Source organism: Protopterus annectens, chromosome 2.part1 (assembly GCF_019279795.1).
Source record: "Protopterus annectens isolate FY-2018-M chromosome 2.part1, PAN1.0, whole genome shotgun sequence".
NCBI lineage: Eukaryota > Metazoa > Chordata > Ceratodontiformes > Protopteridae > Protopterus > Protopterus annectens.
The window spans coordinates 1,249,437,390-1,249,460,973 of NC_056729.1; the positions used below are offsets into that span (position 1 = coordinate 1,249,437,390).

General features: G+C 39.2%; 1 protein-coding gene across 3 annotated transcripts in view; it reads right to left on the reverse strand.

Moving 5' to 3' along the window:
* The window catches only part of SEMA5B (semaphorin 5B), a 3,270,261-nt gene that overhangs the window by 3,116,706 nt on the left and 129,971 nt on the right, over positions 1–23,584 (reverse strand). The gene's annotated exons all lie outside the window — the stretch shown is intronic.

The window sequence follows — 23,584 nt, forward strand, 5'->3', positions numbered from 1 at the left end:
TGATGCAGGAGAACCATTTAGAAAGAAATGAACATGTGGGATTTGACAAAGAAAGGATTTCAGAATGGATATTCAGCAGAATATCAGGGACAGAGGAAAAGCGGAGTAAATATACTAATTGCTAGAGGGGATCCAATAGAGATAAAAGAGGAAAAAAAGACAAAAATGGTAGATTTGTTTTAGCAAGGGGCTTTTTGCAAGACAGGAGGATTACAATGGCATGTGTTTATTTCTACTGAAAACTGTTATAATGGACCTTAAGAAATTTTTGAGAGAAATAATCAGCTTTCAGCAGGGAATTGTAATTATAGTGGGGACTGGAATTTGATTTGCAGTAGTGAGGATGTATCAAGGGGGACCTAGAAGGGATGTACTCCACATATTTGAACCTGCCGTTCCTCTTGCACTGAGCAAGATTACTATCGCAATAACACATCATCATCAGTAGGGTAAAACTAACCTGTTTCATGACTGTCTAAACCCAACTCACGTTTCTTATTAGTGGGTGAACAATCCAACTGCTTGGTGAATTCTGCTTCACAATGACAGGAAGAGCTGACATTAAAGGATCAAATAGTCACATCGCTATGAATGCTTGGCTGCCACAAGTCAGTTATCCCTGTGGTAACTTTTCTGACATATCCTGATTAAAACCCCAAAAGCCAGGATTGTGAGGCCCTGTTTTTATGATCTGTATTCATGCTGAAACTCAAAATCAAGTGAGCTTTTGCCCTTCTGCACCATGGGTGGTTTCTGTCCTCCCGGAGATTGCCTTAGGGCACCTGCATTACTCTTAGACAGTTGTACCACCCCAGCCAATTTCCCCACTTGACACTGTGCCTGGAGCGGATGGAGCTCAGATACCAAGGATCTTGGAGCGACAAGTGAGAGCCACAGTGAGATTCACCCTCCCAACTCACTGGGTAAGTGAAAATATTTGGCATAGAAGATGCAAGTTCAGTAGCAGTAAGTCGGACAAAATTTACATATTATTCCCCAAGGTGCAACAACTGGGCTAGACTAGATAGAAATTATATTTTACAGGAATGTGAGCATTTAATTGAAACATTTGAAACACATCCAATAAAGACAAATTTCTTCAGAAGACATAGCTAGTCACTGGAATAAAATGAAAATGGAGTTTAAAAATAGTCAAAATAAAAGAGAAAAAAATATGGTTAAGAAGTAATAGACATTCGTTACAGGGGCTGACAAAGGCTAAAGTATTGCAGAATAAAAGAATCTCACAGAGCAATAGGAGGAGCAAATACAGAATGCTAAAGAGAAAATAAGGGAATATCTGTGCAATATGCAGGACTTTAGAAAGACTGCAGTTAAGCAACTATTTTTTGATAACAATTGCAGAGCACAAAAACGTTTAATACAATGTCTTAGGCAACAGAACATTGAAAGGGTTGTTGCCAAGCTTAGGAAATCTATAATAAAAAAAAATAACCAGAGATGCTGTAGATGTTTTAGAGGTATTATGGAAATTTTATGAAAATCTGCATAAAGCAGAGAAATGTGGAAATCAAGAAAGAGTACAAATGGAAACATTTATGGAAAAATTGATTATGCCAAGGTTAGAGAGAGGCAGACTCAACAACTAACAATTAAGATAAGATGTGATGAGATAAAAACAGTGATGCATTATCAGTCTTCAGTAAAGCAAAGGAACAGGTGGCATTCTGGAAATCAAGAAGAAAGTGATAAAAATTTGTTTAACAATATTTTAAAAGGAGAGGACGCATCATCATCTTGGGAAAAAGCTGCGGTGGCTGTGTTTCCTAAACATGGGAAAAACCCTACAGATCTGGCTTCATAAAGATTCATTTCAGTTTTAAACCATGATAAGAGTTTATATGTCTATAATAACAAAGAAGGCCAAACTTGTTCCCAAAATTCATGGATATGGATCGGTGTGTAGTTTTGTGGAAGTGAAGCAAACATTTGACAACATTAATAAAAGAATGATTATCTAGAGGGAAGCAGAACATAATATATCTATTCTGTTGGTAGGTCTTGATGCACAAAAAGCATTTGACACACTAAGTTGGGTTTTCATGAGTAGTGCATTGGAAACATTTGCATTCCTTGTTACAATAAAAAGGTTAATTAGAAGGATATATGAAAGATCAGAAGCAAGAATTAAAGGGGAAGGGTTCCTGTCCAATAAGTTGTGTTTGAAGAGAGAAACCAGACAGGGGTCTCTTCTTTTCCCTTTATTTGCTTTATATTAAGAGCCATTGGCAAAAAAAAAAAAAAAATAAGGGACTCAGAAATGGAAGGATATACTTGGTATGGTAATCAAGAAAAGTTGGCTTTGTTTGCAGATGATAATATTTTGTTATTGATAAATCCAGAAAAGAACATCTCAGTGTTGTGGAACATTTTGAGATAGCTTCATGTCTTTTTGGGATACAAAATTAATGAAGATAAACAGATTGTAACCATAAATTATGTACCCACTCACGAATTGGTTCAGCAATCTCAATATTTATTGAGACATGAAATGAAGTATTTAGGAGTACGAATTTAAAAAGCTTCTGTTATGGCAGCTAAGGATATGTGGGAAGAGACTAAACAAACGAGAGCCCAAAACTGACAAACCTGAATCTCTTATTTGTGGATATGTATTGTAAGTAGCAAGCAATGGAAATGTGTTTAGTACCTTTAGTCTTATATATATGTCAGGTATACTTTTATCAACCAGAGAAGAAGTTGTGGACAATAATCAATAATGAATTGAAGGAATTTCCCTTTGAGAATGAGGGCAAAAGTTAAATAGGATAGGTTGATCCTTCCAGTAGAACGCGTTGGTTTAGGTTTACCTGATCTGAAGGAATATTTTAGAGCTGCACAGTTAGGCTCATATACAGAACACAGCAGAAGGTTATCATTCAGAGTGAAAAGGGATGATGATGATGATGCTGCTGATGAAGCATGGAGAAATTCAAGAAATAGAGAGAGAGGGGTGGGATTTTGTATGCAGATCCTTAAGGAGAACAGCAGCCAAATATAATATTATATTCATACAGTAATAGAAAATATTTAAAGAACTAAGCCAACACATAAATGGAAATTTTGCCATTAGGGATGACTGTATATATTGCATAACTATAAGAATAAATCAGAAAAGGTTAGAAGAGATTAGGAAGAGAGATTTTGAAAATAATTTCCAATAAAACAATGGAAAGGCATATGTATAGTTCCCAAGTATACAACTAAGTCTAGAAGGTTTAGGATTTTTGCTTGGAAATGTTTGCATAGGTATTTTGATACCCCAAGCAGATTCAAAAGAATTTTCCTCTGGTAGATGGCAAATGGAGATATAATGGACAAGAAATAGATAAATTGGAACATTTGCTTTGGGAGTATAATGATTTGACAGATTTCAAGAATTCCCCACAGAGTATTCTACCAGAAATACTGGGTAAGCTAATGGCTGTAAGAAAGGACATTTTTTTTTGAGCTGGGATACAGAATCTAAATTGCCTAGACATAGTAAGGTCTTATTAAGATTAATTCTGTTGGTTGCCAAAAAAAGTAATTACTTGAAAATGGAAATCATTATCTACACCAACTGTATCTGAGGTATTAAAAATGATAAAAGAGGTAAAAGAACTGGAAGAGGGATCTTTACAAAAGGAAGGAGCAAATCACATACAAGTAAATGGAAATCATGGAAACAATTGTTTCTTAACATTCAGGAAGAGGAATGAGGTTTAAGGGAAGGTAGGTATTCAGCAATATTTTGTAATGTTGGACTGATGATAACAGCAAATAAAGTATATGTGATGTATACTGTATTTAAATTCAAAAATATTAAATTGATTTGTTTTCTTTTCTGTTGATGTGTGTTTGCCTATGTCTTAAGTGATAACTTAATGTTGTTGTGTCTTTCAGCTTTTCCCGGTTAGGGGTCGCTACAGTGGAACTCCGGTTCGCTAATGACTGGCAGTAGATTTTTACATGCCGAGTTGCCAGCCCTGATGCACAACCTTCAATGAATGTACGCCCATTCATGCATGTCTCCACAAAGAAGATGCTCTAGATGAGAATCAGACAGGACAACGTATTACTGTGAGGCAACAATGCTACCGCAGCACCACCACCACAGTATTAACTGATAACTTAATAAGTGTTTAAAAATATAATGGTACAGAATGAAACAAGCTGAAAGTAAGGTGGTGATATGTAATGTAGAAAAAGTACAGAGGGTCCAAGTATGTGGTAATGCTGAGGAACATTGTTTGCAATCAATTTATGTTCAGGGAACAAGGTTACAACTAATAGGTGGTTATGTGAAACTGTTACCATAAAAAGGTGTAAAAGCAATGTTGTCCCCGAGTGCACTACTTTTATGTTCCCTATTAATGCTGTTATTGCAATGTATTAGGGGAAGGTGAAAGAAACAGAGTGGGAAATTAGTCAATGTGTTAGAAGACCTACTTTTATGACATATACAGACTAATTGAGATCTTCTCTTTCAGCTGTTCCCATTAGGGGTCACCAGAGCGGATCATGTGTTTCCATTTCTTCCTGTCCTCTGCATCTTGCTCTGTCACACCAACCACCTGCATGTCCTCTCTCACCACATCCATAAACCTTATTTTAGGCCTTCCTCTTTTACTCTTACCTGGCAGCTCCATCCTTTTCCCAATATACCCAGCATCCCTCCTCAGCACATGTCCAAACCAATGCAATCCCACCTCTCTGACTGTCTCCAAACCGTCCAACCTGAGCTGACCCTCTAATATACAGATTCCTAATCCTGTCCATCCTTGTCACACCCAGTGCAAATCTTAACATCTTTAACGCTGCCACTTAAAGCTCAGACTCCTGCCTTCTTGTTAATGCCACGGTCTCCAACCCATACAACATAGCTGGTCTCACTACCCTCTTGCAGACCCTTCCCTTTCACTCTTACTGGTAACAGTCTGTCACAAATCACTCCTGAAACTCTTCTCCACCCATTCCACCCTGCCTGTACTCTCTTCTTCACCTCTCTTCCACACTCACCATTACTCTGAACTGTTGATCCCAATTACTTAAACTCATCAGCCACCTTCTCCAACTCTACTCCCTGCATCCTCAATATTCCTCTATCCTCCCTCTCATTCACACACATATATTCTTTAGTCCTGCTGACCTTCATTCCTCTCCTCTCTAGAGCATATCTCCACTTTTCCAGGGTCTCCTCAACCTGGTCCCTACTCTCACTACAGATCACACTGTCATCTGCAAACATCATAGTCCATGGGGCCTCCTGTGTGATCTCGTTTGTCAACCTGTCCATCACCATTGCAAATAAGAAAGGGCTCAGAGCTGATCCTTGATGTAATCTCCCACCTCCACCTTAAACTCATCTGTCACTCCCACTGCAGACCTCACCACTGTCACACTACCCTTGTACATATCCTGTACCACTCTTGCATACTTCTCTGCCACTCCAGACTTCCTCATACAGTATCGCAACTCCTCTCTAGGCACCTATCATATGTTTTCTCCAAGTCTACAAAGACACAATGCAACTCCTTCTTATCTTTTCTATATTTCTCCATCAACACTCTCACAGCAAACATTGCATCTGTAGTGCTGTTTTCCGGCATGAAACCATACTGCTGATCACAAATCATCACATCTCCCTTCTTAACCTAGCTTCCACTACTCTTTCCCATAACTTCAAGCTGTGACTGATCATTTTTATCCCCTCTGTAGTTACTACAGCTCTGCACATCACCCTTATTCTTAAAAATAGATACCAAAACACTTTCTCCACTCCTTAGGCATCTTCGGCTTTCCAAGATTTCATTAAATAATCTGGATAAAAACTCCACTGCCATTTCTCCTGAGCACTTCCATGCTTCCAATGGTATGTCACCTGGACCAACGGCCTTTCCATTCTTCATCCTCTTCATAGCTGTCCTTACGTACTCCTTGCTATTCTGTTTCACTTCCTGATTCACTATCCCCCACACCATCCAACCTTCGCTCTCTCTCATTCTCTTCCTTCATCAGCCCCTCAAAGTACTTTTTCCATCTGCTCAACACACTGTCCTCACTTGTGAGTACGTTTCCCTCACTATCCTTTATCAACCTTACCTGCTGCACATCTTTCCCAGCTTGGTCCCTTTGTCTAGCCAGTCGGTACAGGTCCTTTTCTCCCTTTTAGTGTCCAATCTTTCATACAACTCTCCATATGCCTTACACTTAGCCTTCGCCACCTGTCTCTCTGCCATGCTCCTTATCTCCTCATACTCCTGTCTACTTCCTTTATCTCTCTGACAATCCCACTTCTTCACCAGCCTCTTCCTCTGTATACTCTTCTGTACTTCCTCATTCCACCATCAGGTCTCCTTGTCCTTTTTTCTCTGTCCAGATGACACACCAAGCACCTTTCTAGCAGTCTCCCTTACCATCTGTTGTAAGCATGTTGTAGTTACCCAGCTATTTCTTCACTGTCTCCCAGTGCCTGTTTTAACTCTTCCCTGAACTCCACTTCACACTCACCCTTTTTCAACTTCCACCATTTGATCCTTGGCACTGCTCTCACACTTGTCCTCCTCTTCTTTATCACCAACATCATCCTACAGACCACCATTCTATGCTGCCTAACTACACTTTCCCCTGTCACCACTTTACAGTCTCCAATCTCCTCCAGACTGGCCCCTCCTGCATAGGATATAATCCACCTGTGTGCATCTTCCTCCGGTGGCCAAAAATAATGTAGGGGTAAATGAAGTACTTATTGCAGTAAAAAAAAAAAAACTGTTAAAGATTGTGGTGCAGATTTTGAACAAAAACTAAAGGTTTTGGAAATAAGAGTAACTATAGATAGGTTTACACCATGGACTAGATTCCAAAAGGACTGATCTCACTGTAAGTAGTCACTTACACTGAGAGCAAGTCTTTTGGAATCAGGCCCATGTGTTTTAGGGCGATATTGGGGTCAAAGAGAAATTCCATAAAAAGACAGGTATTGTATTGTCATGCAAAGACAGATTTTGGTCTAAAAAATCAGTTAATTTAGCCTCATTACACCTATTCTAGACAGTATGCAATAATGTAAGTAGAGATAATAAATTAGTGTCACAAGTGTATATGCTTATTTATCAATATGTATTATGCATATAATTATCACAATGCAATATTAGCTTTCAGAAATTCAACACATCAAAAAGTTCTGCATGATAAAGCTAAAACCAGTCGCAAAAGTTAATATTCAGTTTCCTGTTGCAATTTGAACACCAAAACTCTACCACACATTCATATCAAATTTGTCTGAATAGTAGTAGTATTAAAAGAAAAGGTTTCTGAAAGGTAAGGTGCACAGTTAGGGTTGGGGCAGAGAAAGCAGGTATTAGTAAGGTGGATAGAGCAATTGCCTTACACCGTCTCATTTTCTTGACAACACATCTTTAAACACTGCTACTGCACTTCAAGTCCAGTGCAGTCTTAACATTTGGAAATAAACAAAGGCTTGCTTTCATTTTTCTAGAAGTCTGCCTGATAACAGGTCATGCTCCAGTAAGAACATGAGTGCATTATGTCTTGTATGTACCATAAACTGCTGTTTTATTTCTATAATATTGCATGCATTACTTTGTACTTGTGTATTTTAAGTCAAATAAATTTACTAACAGGTCTCTGATAATTAATGTTGAAGATAAAACGTGTGAATAGATGCTGTGTGATCTTGAAATTCACCTTGATATTACAAATGGCGAAGTTTTATGGCAGGTCATGAGCCATGACACTTAAATGGGGAGGCTGGTACACACAGACTGTTTTGTACTAGAAATTTAACTGTATATGAACTGCCACTGACTTTCAGTTTAACATTTAGGCAAACATTTCAGTTGGTCATGACGACCGTGACACTGCTTCTGAAACCCACAGAGATCAAACTTTTTTTAAAGTGGGAAATATATCAGATTTACTGTTTGGGTCCAAATATGTTAATGTGCGTTTGTGTGCAAACATTGTCATCAGCGTCATGTCAGCACGGAAAACAGTAAAAAGGTAATGATCTCTCAGAAATGCAGGTCTTTATTTCTGACACATTAGAACTGAGCAGCTACAAATAATGTATACTTAATACATAACACAGCTTCATTGGCTGTACTAATTAGGTGCAACACTTTTATCCTTACAGCACACGTCTTGCACTTTATTTTCCATTTTATGTACCTTTGCACCTCTATAAAAAAAACAGTGCATGATTTGATTAGAACTGCCTTGTAGACCACCTTAAATGTAAGAGACACAGTTACACGCAAATGATTATTTCACAGAAAATTCAGAGTACAGACCTGATCTATTTCCTCTTTTAGAAGAGTAAGATAGCTGTTAAACAGTTTTACTGCTAACATCATTATTTTGGTATATATTTCATTCCATCCCAAGAGTCTCCACTAACAAATTCATTTGCACCAGTCTAATGTGTTACTGATCCATTTGATTTTTGAAATATGCATTGCAGTACAGATACAGGAAAAAGAAGTCCCTTTTCCCCTTCATTTACTGGTCATTAGTGCAGCAGTAATGCAGGTGACAGTAACCAAAAGTCTGCTGCTGACCACATGAAAAGAAAGCTTAGTTAGCTGACAAATTGTGAGTACTTTCTAACTGGTCTTTACAACCACTACAAAAAAAAAATGGTAGGGATAGCATTCTGTGAGGTATGAATTCAATTATTTAGGTGAGTGAAAATAAACTTTAAAAAGGGAACGGAAAATAAAATTAAACCAAGGATTTAAAATGGCTAGCTTGTGTTCCTCTCTCCTGTCCCTGATGCTGTTAAAGAATGTCATTAATAACACGTGTGACTTTGTAAAAATGAAATGAGGATTAACAAACCACTTTAGGCACACCAGATCCAGACTATGCCTCAAAACACACAACAGATCTAGCCTAATTCACTCGAATGTCTATGTAAACCACATCAGTGTTTAAAAGGTACTGCTGGTTTTGGTGGTCTGCCCCTGCTGCCTTAAATAAAAGCTGTATTTTATACGGTTAGTATTTCCCAATCACTGGGACTATGTTTCACAGAATCACATTAAAATGCCCTTTTTAGCATGAAGAAGTTGGCATACAAGCTTGTTTTAGAAGTTGTTTATGTTTTGGTGGTTCACATTTGCAGCAATGTCCATCAACTATGTGCATTTCATTTTACCCAACTGTCTTCCTAAACTTTACACATACCTGTTATTTGGTAATAATTACAGTAGGCAAACTCTCACTTCTAACTAAAACAGCAAAAATTAAATCAATTATAAACCCAATTTTACATGGCCATCTATAAAGAAAGTGCCATCTCCCTGGACCCACCATTCTTATAATTTAAATTAAACATGGCAGCTGTATGCACTATAAATATATATATCAATATTCAGTAAGCCTATCTCAAAGCACCATTTCATTCTTATCAGGTAGCTGTGCTTAATGGTAAATGAACACCAACTTCTTATAAACCTCCACACAATCCAACATCATAGTCGTAGATTACCCCACAGTCAGATACACTGATGCAACCCTCACTAGGCTGAGTAAGGACAGGGTAATGGGTTAGCTGCCTGTCAGGTGCCAGGATTTGCCACATCATGAATGCACTCAAATCCTTGCACCACAGTTACACATACGAAAGGCCATATTACATGTAGGAGTAAAGAACTTTAGACATACCTCCCAGGTTTATATGAAGAGGGGCATAGGGGAGTTGTTGAAAATGTGACCAAGGAAGGTTTAAATATAGCCTTGAGCATCATTTTATCACTGAGAATGACCCAGCAATACAAACAAAAGATTATTGACTTCGACAACTGGCTTAGCTTCTGCTGGCATTCAAAGGGGATCCAATATATATCAATGGTGGGGCTAGGGGGTGGTGGGCAGTCCTAACTGCTTTGCCAGGGATGCCTGCTCCCATTTACACAAGGCTTTCGTATATTGGCTAAAGTGTTGTTCACCCTCATAGTGCCTTTTTAGTTAGGCAATGTCAGTCTTCAAAAGCTTCCAACTGAACAAATCAAACAATGAACAACATAAAGGTACGGTTGTCCAGTGCAAGGAGTCTCAACAGCAAAGAAAATCACTAAATACAGGAACTGCTTACAGTGGAATGTATTACTATATGCACTGTCACAGAGACCTGGTTCAAGACCATTAATAGCACCTCAACAGTAAGAGGTTTCAACAACTACCACACATTTAGGCTCACTGTACTAGATGAAGGCACTAAAGGTGGCAGTGTCTCTATATTCATAAAATAAAATATCACCTCCGGGCTCATTAGACAAAATAACAACTTGGAACTGCTCCATTTACAACTTACCATTAACAAAACCCATTATAACATGTAAGCTAACTATAGAACCCCCTCTAAGTTCCACTCGGCCCATACCTTCTTTGTGATTTACATGGAGCCCCTATATATCAGGCCAAACACCATTCACCAAGGGGGATCCAACTACCCTGCCATCAACCGGGAGACTTGTACATCCCCAAACATGTACACCAAGAGATTTTTGGACTTCACAAACACTGACTCTTTGGACCAGTTAGTCTGTACCCCAACTAGGGGAGACAAACTTGTGGACTTAAGTCTTCATCAATATGGAGCAACTCTGTTCCCTACCAGTTGTTACTCATCAAATTGGACCATAAACCAGTCATATTCAACACAAGACTATAGCTGGAAACATCCTGAAATCCCTCACTATTCAGAGATTAAGCAAAAACTAATCTATGAAATTTAAATGATGACCTGGACAGATTCAGCATCCCCCTCCTACCAGATGACTCCACTGTGTATGCGGAATCTTTTACTGCTAAATTCTATGCCCACGAGAATAGCTGCACTGAGGCATCTGTTCTCCTCTGAAGCAAATATGATGCCAAATTTAGAAATAATCTGTGGTGGAACGCACATACAAACAGGGTCGATAATTAAAGAAAAAAAATATTGCATGCAATAATAAATGTAACTATGAAGGTGTCAGAAATGATCTTGCTGAACTGAACAAGAAACTCTGGTTCCTGATCAAGTCACAAAAACTAGTTATAAAAGGTAAAAATAAACACTCTGGCAAAATATAACCATACAGCATTCTTTAACTATGTAAGAAACCTCAGAAACAATGCCCAACTCTGCAGAGGTAATAGTAAACGATATCACATACTCAGACCCGCAGGACACAGTCCATCTACTATCAGATACATTTATCTCTAACTTCACCCTCTTTCTCCCTTTTACATTCCTAGATCACATACCAACAGCTACTCTACCCCCCAAATCCCCCGAGAACAAGTCTACAAGCTTTTCAAAATCAAGAACACTGTCAAACTCAAAAGTCAAAGTAAACTTTATTGTCATTTAGAACTACACACAAGTAGCCAAAACAAAAGTTTGTGCATCAGCTCAATTCTTGAGATTACACAGGAAAGTGAACACATACAAGTAGTGAAATAAACATAATTAAATACAGTACTACTCCCAATACATGCACGAAGAAGCAGAGACATTTACCAACATTCATATATGAAAAAAATAATACCCTCACCAGAGTTAAATTAACTACCCTATTTAAAGTAATACAAAACACACTATAGACTGAACAATGCCTACATTATTTGTCTAATATTGCACTTGAATGGTTTAAATAATATCGACTATGGATTTAATAAATACATATTGCACACACTTGGAATATATGTAAGCATATAGTGTACAAATAAATAAAAATTGACTTATGTGTCCAGACCCCTGGGACTAGTGCCAGAGTTCAGAAGTCTAATCACTGTAGGGTAGAAACTGTTACTGTAGTAATGCAGCGGATGCTATGGTATCTCCTGCCCGATGCCAGATGCTTAAACAGTCCATGCACAGGATGCATGGAGTCCTGTACTACTTTGGTGGCCTTTCAGATGCTTCTTGCAGAATAAAGTTGTTGTATCAATGGAAGTTGTTGTATCAATGGAAGACTAGAACCTGTTCCCTTTTCTGCAACCCTCACCACACTTTGTAGCACCTTCCTTTCTGTAACTGTACAGTTTCCAAACCACACTGTGAAGTTTCAGGTGAGGATGCTCTCTATTGCACCTCTACTGAAGATGGAGGGAATATGAGGAGGAAACGTAGCTTTTTTATAGCCATCTTAAAAAGTGGAGGCATTGGTGCAATTTCTTGACCAGTTGGCTGGTGTTTCCTGACGTGTGTACACCCAGGAATTTCATACTCTTAACTCACTCCACACTCCCACCATTGATCCAGAGTGCTTGGTGATTTCTTCTCCTTTTCCTGAAGTCGATGATAATCTCTTTGGTCTTGCTTACATTCAGGTCATGATCATTACCCCTCGCACCAACTGATTAGAGATGCCACCTCCTTTCTTTACACCTTTCCATCCTCCTTTGCAATGAGCCCCAGGACTGTGGTGTCACCAGCAAACTTGATGATGTGGTTGGACTTGTGCTTAGCATAGCAGTCATGGGCCAGGATGGTGAACAACAGTAGGCTGAGAACACATCGCTGTGGAACCCCTGTATTAATCATGGTGCACTTTGATGTATTCTTACCCGTACACACACTCTGAGGTGTCTCAATCAAGAAGTCCAGGACCCAGTTACAGAGATGATTACCAATTCCTAAATGTGTCAGTTTTTCTATCAGGTGAATTGGTACCACCATATTAAATCCAGAGCTGAAGTCTATGAACAGCATCCTCACATAGTTGTCTTCACCTCTAAATGCTCAAGGGAGATGTGTAGTGCTACTGATATGGCATCAGCCATGGATCAGTTAGCACTGTACTCAAACTGCAGAGGGTCAAAATCAGGAGGTAGGCATGATGAAAGATGCTTTTTGATCTGCCGCTCAAAATATTTCATAACAGTGGAAGTCAGAGCAACTGTTCTATAGTTGTTAGGGCTGGAGGGAGTGTTTTTTTTAAAGTAGTGGGATGATGTTAATTTCCTTGTAACGAGGGCACTTTTGCCACTGCTTCTATGAGTCTAAACAACATACCTGGCTGCCTACTGACCAGCCTGAAACAGGACCTGTCAAACCCACTACAGCAACTACTCAATATCAGTCTCCATACAGTGTTGGACAAATGAGGGACAACAACAATCATCCCCCTGCATCAAGGCATCAATGGACCCAAGTAATTATAAACCCATGTCTGACCAGCCTCATGTGTAATGCTATGGAGAGAAATCATTATGGAAATGGAAACTCTTGAATCAAGCCAGTCTGGTTTTCTTAAGGGGTGGATTCTGCCTGCTTAACCTAGTCGACTTATTTGTGAAGATCACTGAAGCATGGATGAGGGAGAAATCAGTACACACCATTTATTTAGACCTTGCAAAACCATTCAACACCATCTCATACTCTGATATTGTTGATAAACTATCCCAGCTAATTATTAATCCGTAAGTAGCTTGTCAGATAGCTAATTGGATCACAAACAGAACCCAGGAAATTAGAGTAGGTGGCTCTACCTCCTTCATAAGGCCTGTCAGTAGTAATGTACCCCAGGGTTCAGTCCTCAGGCTACTACTCTTTGGTATTTACTACTTGAAGTTCAAAGCAAATACTGAGGTTGGTGGCTGACCAAGTTTGTAGATGACTGTAAACTTAGTGCCATTTTAAACTCTCCAGAGGACACCAAGATCCTTCAAGAAGGCCTTTCCCAAACAAACAGCTTGCATCATAACCACATAATAAAACTAATGCCAAGAATGTATAATAATGTCCTTTGGCATGCATGACATAACCTGTAGTTATCACACCAACAACACACCCCTGAAAATTGACTCGTTAGTTAGGTACCTGGGTACCTATGTGGACAACAAACTATACTTCAATCACCATATGTATTGTAAGAAGGTAATTTTTCATTGTGCAACTTATTAATAAGGGCATGGCCTAAATGTGTGGAGGTGTTACCACTTCACTGTGCACAGCACTTATTACGGCAATCATTGAGTATAATGCCCCTTGAATTACTGCAGTGCTTTCTCACTAAGAAAATTAATGGCCTTAATCATAAAACTACACTGAGCATCTCAAAGTCTTGTTCCTATCTCAGTGCCATGCAGAAAACTGAGGAGTGATCTCTGTTTCATATGCAGAACTTCAACAGAACCTATCTTCTTTGATGTACTGTACATCTGCAAATCTAGAATAAACACCCACTCAAGAGATCTTAATCTCCTCTGTAACATAAATAGAACATGTTGGATGGATAGATATGTATCATGGAGAATATCACTTCTTTGGAGTAGTCTTCCCCTTCACATAAAGTGGTTTCCATGGTTTACTGTGTTTTACTTCATTTGGGAAGTGGTTCCATACAGTAGGACCTATCCTGGAAAATCCATTTTCTCCTACAGCTGTTTTGAAATGGGGTTGGGCAAAGGCCTGTGAGGCAATCTACCTACTTCTGGAAAGTGACTCAGCATATGGCACAAAATTCTATCGGGTTGCAAGGCAAAGATATAAAGACAATTAAACAGCATTCATAAGGGATGCCAGCAAATATATGGTCAACAGTCAAGAGGATATCTGTGGAAAATGGAAAGGGTACTCTAGCAGTTTCTAACTGAAGAAAAATCAGCAGACGCTGCACTGCCCATACACAGCCTACAACAGAGGAGGAAGAAAGACCCACCCTTGAAGAAGTAAGAACAGCACTAAGGAAAATGAAGTCAGGGAAAGCAGCAGGCTCAGATGAGGCCACAGCAAATATGATCAAGATGTTGGGTGAGTCAAGGTAGAAATAGCTCCTGAGGTATTCACAGTAGTATGCAAAGAAGGGTATATCCCAGATGAGTGAAAATAAACATTCTAGTGCCAGTGTACAAGAACAAAGGGGATATTCACAACTGTGTGCAGTAGAGAGGCATCAGACTCCTGTCACACTGCCTGACAGTGCTGGAGAGGGTGAATGACAAATTAATACACTGAATAGCAGAAAGTAAGTTGGAAGATGAGCAGTTCATATTCAGGTCAGGATACAGCACAACTTACTAGGTGTTTGCAGTGAGACAAATAGTGGAGAAGTTGGAAACAAAGAAAGCCTAACTGGGCATTTATAGACTTGGAGAAAGCATATGACAAGATGCCAAGGAACCTGATTGGGGTAGTCTTGTGGTGGTTCAAAATCCTAGAAACAATGGCAGAATTAGTGTAGGCTATGTACAAGGACCCAGTGACACAAGTACAGTGTTCAAACACAGGATTCCCAGTGGAAGTGTATGTGCATCAGGATTTAGCTATAATTTCACTGCTGTTCAAACTGATAATGCACTACATTATCAAATAAGTGAGAGGGGCCAGATCAAGAAAGCTAGTGTATGCAAGTGATATGGCATTATTAGCATACTCCAGAAAGGAAATTCAACAAAAGATAGACAAATGGAATGTAAAACTTAAGGCACATGGGATGAAAATGAGCACAAATAAGACAGTTGTGACATAAAATGGGGGGAATCAGAAGAAGCAGAATCCTGAGACAGGAGGGAAATAGTGGAACAGTTTAACAGCTTCAAGTATCATATAAATCATAAAAAATACAAGGCAACTGGGCCCTGTGGTCATTTAAGCATAGCCAGTACCCTCCCCCATAGACCTGCCTTTTTCAAGGGACAACATGCCAGTCATACCATGGATGAATTCGTAGGTACTCATTCAGTTGTCTAACTCCCTTTCCTAAGGAAGAAAGTGTTGCGTTGCTTGATTTGGAGTGGAAGTTTCTTCCACAGAAGAGGCAATTTTTGCATGGCAAATCTCTCTCGACTGCTTTGTTTTAATTTACTGAAGCAGGGTGATTGTGTTTTGTTTATTTGTTGAAGCAGGTTTAGATTCCTGGTTCACATATTAGTGGGAGCGTTTGATTTGTGGAGATACAGCAGGCCTTGAACTACGGCCCAAAAGGCAAGTCATAGATTTCCCCTAATGAGTCTGTAGGACACTTAATAAAGGGACAAGGTTTTCAGCCTCTCCAGGTAGCTCTCGTCTTTCATGTATTTGATGTTTTTAGTTAAAAACACCTGGTATTTTTCCAGCTGATTAATATGCCTTGAATGATGCATCTGAAAAGGGGCACTGTATCTAATTAAAATGTCTGATCAATGCACAATACAGAGGGATGAAAATCCATTGGATCAAGAAGATATACTGTCTGCAATCAGCTGTGTTAAGTAAAAAAAAAATTCCTAACTACTGTTGTAAAGTGGTGGTCAAAGACAAGGGAATTCTCTATCCATTTTCCAAGGTCTTTCATTACACTATCATTATGAAACAGTGTGTTGTCTATATTATAACACAGATGAAGGGATTGTTTATTAAATGCAATGATACTGCATTTTTTAGCATATAATTTTAACATGCTTTTTTTGAGTACCAGTTGTTGGCATGCAAATTCCAATTAGAACTTCTGCCTACCAGAGGGGGATTTGAGAATGACACCAGGTTTGCAGTTGTCAGTAAACTTTTAGTCAGAGACTGCCATGTATAATCTTCACATCTGTGAAGTAGATTAGTAGGGGGACCAGCAGAATACCCTAAGGAACAACACTGGCCACCTTCATGTTTAATGAGGAATAACCTGCCACCCTCACTATTAGCTGTTGATCAGTCAGCTGGGTATATCATCAGGTCCCATGAACGATTTATCTGTGAGTTGTAGCTGAAGAGAAAGGAAGTCTGAAACAGGAGGTAAAGGTAGAATCAGAGGTACTGCTACTGAGTCTGGAGTAGTGTGTGATGGAAGAATGCCAAAGAAAATGAAAATTAAGGTGTATAAAACAGTGGTGTGACCGGTACTACAATATGGTACAGAAACCTAAAATGTGAGGACAGAGCAGTTGAGGAAGCTGGAGGTAATGGAGGGGATCTACCCAAGATGAGGCTGGTAGGATGCACATGGTGGGACAGATGAAGGAATGATGGCATCAGAGCAGAAGCTGAAGTAGCTCCAACTACAGAGGTCAAAAAGAACAGATTATGGCGTATGATCACATTCATAGGAAAGCAGAAGATGATTTGAGAAACACAGGAAGAAGGTAAGAGGCCAGAATGATGTCCAGTCAAGAGATGAATGGCATGGATTTTGGAAGATCCCTTGATAGTTAAGCTGATTGTCACAGAAAGCAAGGGAGTGACACTGAAACAAGGCAAGTAATGACAATTGGTTTGACACCCTGACATCATGTAGAAAAAATGGGGAAAAGGGATGAAGATGCTGATTAACTTTCAAAGGTGGGCAATTACTTAGCTTTATTATTTTGAATAGTGAAGTTCCTGTGAGAAGGGTAGCCCTGCTTGGAACTAGATGATACGCAAGTTTTTTTTTTTTTTTTTTTGGAAATCACAATGGTGGTGGTGGTGCTGCGGTAGCGTTGTTGCCTCATAGCAAGACGTTGTCCCATTCGATTCTCAGCTAGAGCGTCTTCTCTGTGTGGAGGCATACGTGAATGGTGCGCACCTTCGTTGAAGGTTGTGCATCAGGGCGGGTAACCCAGTACGTAAAAAATCCACTAACAATCATTAGCGGACTGTGGCAACCCCTAACCGGGAAAAGCCGAAAGACACAAACAATGGTGTGCACATACATTAGCCAAAATTTGAATCTGCACATTTTGTTTAGTTACCTGTATCTGTTGATTATGGAATGAAGAGAGAAAAGCTAAAAATGAGACCATATTCCAATTTTGTGATAAATACCCTTTTTGTTACAGCTGTACTAATAGCAGTATAAAGGATATACGAAATCCTGTAACATGAGTTTAATTGGGGTAGACCTTGGCTAGCTACATGGTCAGTATGTGTTGTCAGTGTTAGGGAAGGCTACAGAACGAGACCTCGGTATTCAGTGACATTAGGGATGATATTACTCTGCTCTTTCATGAGCAGGGACAGTCGACACATATCAGTCAAAGTGCTTGCAGAACTGAATGTGATTTACTAAATTCAGTTAAAGACATCAAAACAGTGTAGGTCAGAAATAAGGTAATCAATAAAATTACTGAACTGAGGGGCACCCAAGACAGAGCCTTGGGGTACTCCAGAACAGAGATTCCCATTTTGAGAGAAAGAGTTACTAGCATTACCTTGAAAGGCTGTGTCTTGAAAATAGTCTTGAAGCCATTTAGTTATGCTTTCTCCAAAATTAAGCTTTAGCAATTTGCTGAACAGTATATTATGGTTAATGCTCTGGCCATGCCTACAAACAGACCATCACTAATGAAACCTTCATTGATATTACTGTATACTGCATTTGTTGCAGTCAGTAAGGCTGGTTGATGGTCAGAAAGTATACCATGTGTATTTATTGTGCTCAAATAACTGATTGATTTTGGGAGTGTTTGATTTGTGATTTACTGATTTACTGGATTTAATTTTTTTTTATGATTTATCATGATTTATTTATTTATTTATTATCATAATTTATTTATTTAATGATTTAAATCTTTGCTGATTTACTGGATATAGCTTTTTAATTTGCTTATTTTTACAGTAATTTTCAACCAAAATGCACCCTTGAGACATAGACAGCTAGAGAAAATTTACATCTGCTAAAAGACCCATGTGACCAGTAATGAACAACATGGAATTAACATGCAGATGTGACTGCATGATAGAGAACAGAGTTTGTAAATGGAAGCACTGTGACTTGTCCAACCGCTGGCACTTAAAGCATAACGAGGCTCAAAGACTCATAGTAATGCACAGCACACGGGAAAGTCAAACACATACACACACATACACACACATGGAAAACATCAAATCAAATAATAAATCAACATGTGCAACTAATAAAACAACAGGAAACACCCAAATGAAACCTAAACTAAGCCCTTCTATTCTCCAATCTCACTGGAACAAAAGCATTTTCTGTAGAGGACCCCCCCCCCCCCAAAAAAAAAAAAAAACAAAAAAACTCATATACCATCCCCAAGGTTGGACTAACACCTAAAAATGAATATCTCCATGCCAAACATACATATGATTTCACCGAAATCAAACATTTCTAATATTTGTCAAGAGTTAGACAGTATCCTCAGCCTTAAAGGTCAGCAATAAAACTACCATACAAACTTGATGTCAACAGAGGCTTAGGTACAACTTCAAAGAGATCTTACAAGTGTTACTACATCATAAGATCTGTTATTACATCACAAGGTCAATGAAGTATGTATAACCTACCCCTTCCAAGTCTACACTGATGACCACTAGCTCAGTGGTATGGACTGAATGTACTTAACAGTCATTTATGGCTAAGTTAAGCAGTGGGTTTGTACATGAATAAATTCAATACATTTCTGCCCCCATGTGACAAGGCATCTGCAAATGTAGTGTTTAAACTCTACAACATATTATGATATTGGATGGAAAGTTCTAAATTATTTAAAACACGGTACAAACATCAAAGGCACCACACCTAAAGTATAACTAACAAGGCACTTCTGACAAGTTTTCCTAATCTATAAAACCAATATCAACTAAGTGAATGAAGTAATATTTAGTGTCATTTTCTTGTTTATCCCCAACAAATACTTCCACAGTCCCCTCTTCGTGATTATACACCATTGTCCCTCTCTCCATTACAAGTTAGTCTCCAACCCCTAACTTGGAAGTGGCACACCTATCTGTATTATCTTTCTTTGCATTCTTTTTAAGATCCTGCTAGTCCTTGCATGATATAAGTTCACTCACTTACCTGGGTGAAGAATTTCTCCTACGAGACCGATTTATGTCCTAATGTCACAGAACAATCACAGCTGTAAAGCACTTTACATAATAACATAATCTAACACATCAAGAATTAATGCTTAGGATGCACATACTGTCTCCTATGTTTGAACACAATTGTATTTGATCATAAAGGATATTAACTAGTGTCTTCTATCCATATTTCTCCAAGAAAAGTTTGGCCAATCAAGGAATTATCCATAATGAAAATTAATTTTTTTCCATATTATGTTAACTTCAACATATTTACAAGCTATGTCATTGCATGGCAAAACTAACCAAGCACAGCCAAAACTACAGGTAAAGTGAAAGTTTACACAGGTTTATTATTCAAAACGAAAATAGCTTCTGCTATTTTAGAAAACTTGCTTCTGGATTTGTAAAAGTGCTGATAAAGGTTGCATCATGGATACTTCTGAGAATCATCTAACTAGAGGAAAGAACAAGGAAGAAAGACGTTACTTAACTGGAAAAATTAAGAGTGGATATGTTACCGATCATTACCATTCAAACAGGATTGTGAAGACGTATATGGATTTTAAATGTCTGCATAGGCACTGGGAGATCAACAAACATCCTACAGGCACTTAGCTATATCTCATGGCTAACAACTGTTCTTACACATATGAATTTTTTTCCATATGAATGTTCATCTTTGCCATGAGGTGTTGTTTATGAGATAGACACGGGGTAGGACGGATGAAAAAGTCACCCAACACAAGCTGCAATCCTTATTCATTTATTGCTTGCTTGTCTGCTCACTGGATTAGTCTTACTGTGATCAATACAATTTTCAGAGTGGACTTGAAACAAATTAAGCACCACAGTGGCAGAATCAGATGCTAACCAAAGATTAGTTTTAACAATGGTGTTAACACTGGGGACATCATTTTAACAACAACAGATTTGAAAAGATGTGATACATTAGCACACTATTACAACTGCATGTAACAGCAATCATTCTAAATATGAAAACAGTTTAAAAGATGTGGTAGATTTCTGGCATGGTTGTGTTCTACATGCAGGAGATTATTTAATACAAGACGACATTAAATTAGTTCACTCACTGCAAGCTTAAAACTATACTGAATTAGTACAACAATTAAATAAATATGCAGTTTAATCTGTTCATTCGTTGATCTGCCTAGTTGCTGCACAGGTCACTTTGTGTCAGTTATACTCTGAAATGGAGAGAAAGATAGATTTGCATTTATAGGTTCATAGGTTGGTACTAGGCTATCGGCTCTAGGGCCTATACAAGCCTAGCCATAACAATTCCCTGGCTATTTCTTCCCACAATATTTACTTCCTGGACCCCTGTCTAGCAGGGTGACTGATGTGATTCCCATAGTGAATTTCCTATCTCCCATTCAATCGTCAAGGTTTCTTTTGAAGAGGGCCAAAGAGGCACTCTGCTTGACATGTATGGGCAGTCTATTCCAGAGTCTGGGGAGTCTCTGGGTCAGGAACCTATCCCTCCAGCATGTCTTGTTCATTGTGATGACAAGGTTTAGACCCCTGGAGTGTGCGTCTCAGAGACTGGGATTTCTTTAAGTGTAGCATGTCCAACAGCTCTGGTTTTGACATGGCCTTCTATGTTAAGCAGAGATCACCTCGGAGTAGACAATATGCGACAGTATAGCTGGAGCTGTTTTAGACGGCCAGCATAGGGCATCTGCTTTAGGCCTGTGATTCTTTTAGTAAGGTATTTCTGTGGCCTTTCCAGTTATTGCAAATGTCTTGAGAGGTGCATACCAAATGGGGCATTGTATTCTATAATGGGTCTAATGATGGACGAGTAAAGTGGGACAATGACCTCCTTTTTTCCTGGATGAAAAGCCCTCAGTGATTAGGTGTTCCACATAGAAGGATTTCTTGACTGTTGTGGCAATGTGGTTATCGAAGGTGAGACCACTGTCCACCTGTGTTCCCAAGTCTCTTATCACACTTTTTGTGTTTAGTGTACTGCCACCTATGTGGTAATTCACGGGTACATGTTTTTTTCCCAAAGGGGATAATGATACATTTCTTGGCATTGAGCTTGAGCCCATGGCTCTGACACCAAGCATCTGTTTCTGTAAGGCTCGTTTGTAGAATATCCACATCATAGTTTGCAGTCATCTGCGAACTTTGTTAGCCAGAGTCCCTTAGTGTTGGCCTGCACTTTAGAGAAGTAGATGCCAAACAAGAGCGGTAACTGTACTGAACCCTGAGGTACTCCATTTGTCTCGAGCTGGATTTGGACTCAGCTACTTTTACAGTGTGGGTTCTGTCAGTAAGCCAGTTGGCAACTCACCGAGTGATGTTGGGATTAATGCCCAGCTTAGTAAGTTTATCTATGATTCCAGAGTGGGGGATGGTGTCAAAGGCCTTGGGGAGGTCCAGATAGGCTGTGTGGACCACCTTACCCTTATCCACTGCTCTGGAAACTGATTCGAAGACGTCAATCAGGTTCAGGAGACAAGATCAGCCCTTCCTGAATCCAAACTGGGTGGGGTCCAGTGTTTGATGATTGCCAATGGCTTTGTTCATAAGTTCCATGATAATACGTTCCATGGCCTTGCAGATCAGGCTAGTCAGACTGATGGGGTGGTAATTCTCAGAATTCATAGTAAATCCCCCCTTGTTGAGTGGAATAACTGTCTCAGTGGGCACGAAGCCTGAGGTGAGGCTATGATTAAACATGTCAGGTGCCAGTTCATTTTGTAGTTCATGTAGTACACAGCCTGGGATGTCGTCTGGTCCCATAGATGCTGTATTCTTAGCTTTAAAGTGTGTGGTTTTTACCTGTGTGGGTGTTATTACCAGAATTTGGCAATCTTTCAGTATTGAGATGGGCCCTTTAGGGCGTGAGGGGGGTGAAGTTGGCATTGAATCGATCTGCCAGGATATTGGCATTAATTAGTTCTGAAGACAAAACATCATAATCAGACATATCAAAAAATTAATAAATAGCATGTACATATCTGCACTATGTTCTGTGTATGTAGTACGCTATGTGCATGTGTCATGAACCTTACTACATAGCATTACATGTATGTGGGATGCGCAGATGAGAATTTATCATGGGTAACAAAATGCTGTCTCAGCTACGCAGTCTGACTGTCCCATCCAATCAGAAGCAATAGAGGTGATGTGAATCCACAGTGGTGCACAAACAGCACATTCCCTCCACAGACACTTAAATGATGACATGTGCCTACAGATTTTCCCTTTTTGTTACTGTATATAACAGATTCTTTCACCTACTAGAACGTTTACAGTATTCTTGGGGTACTTATCCTGCCATCTTCAATACCACTTACCGAACTGCTTGTTGTCCACAGTAAGCCCCTCCCCACCTCCTACATCCCTTTGTCAGTTTATCATTAAAAAGTTAATTGTTGAGGGGGACTTCGCCCCACTGCAGACATCATTTAAACACTTGTCACCGAAGGAAACATTCCTCTCACTTTTTATCACAGTTCTGACAGAACCACAGTGAATCCCAACAAAGTGATACTGGCATATCAAAGTAATTCATGAATATGTTGTATTAAGGTGATACTGACATAAATTGCTGCAGTAGGAACAGGGGAGCTAGATACACAGAAAGTACCTAGTGACATAGTGGCCACCAAATCTGCATCAATTAAACATTATTTTTTTATAGCTTTTTTTTTTTTTTTATTTCTCCCATAATCACCTTGTCATTACTGCAACCATGCCTATTTGTTACATATCACAGGGATGACATCCAGTCATTGCATGGCCAGCATTCAGGCAGCCAGGAGGGATTTTTTCGGTTTTTGATCCTAACCTCCCACTGGTAGCTTATGTTTG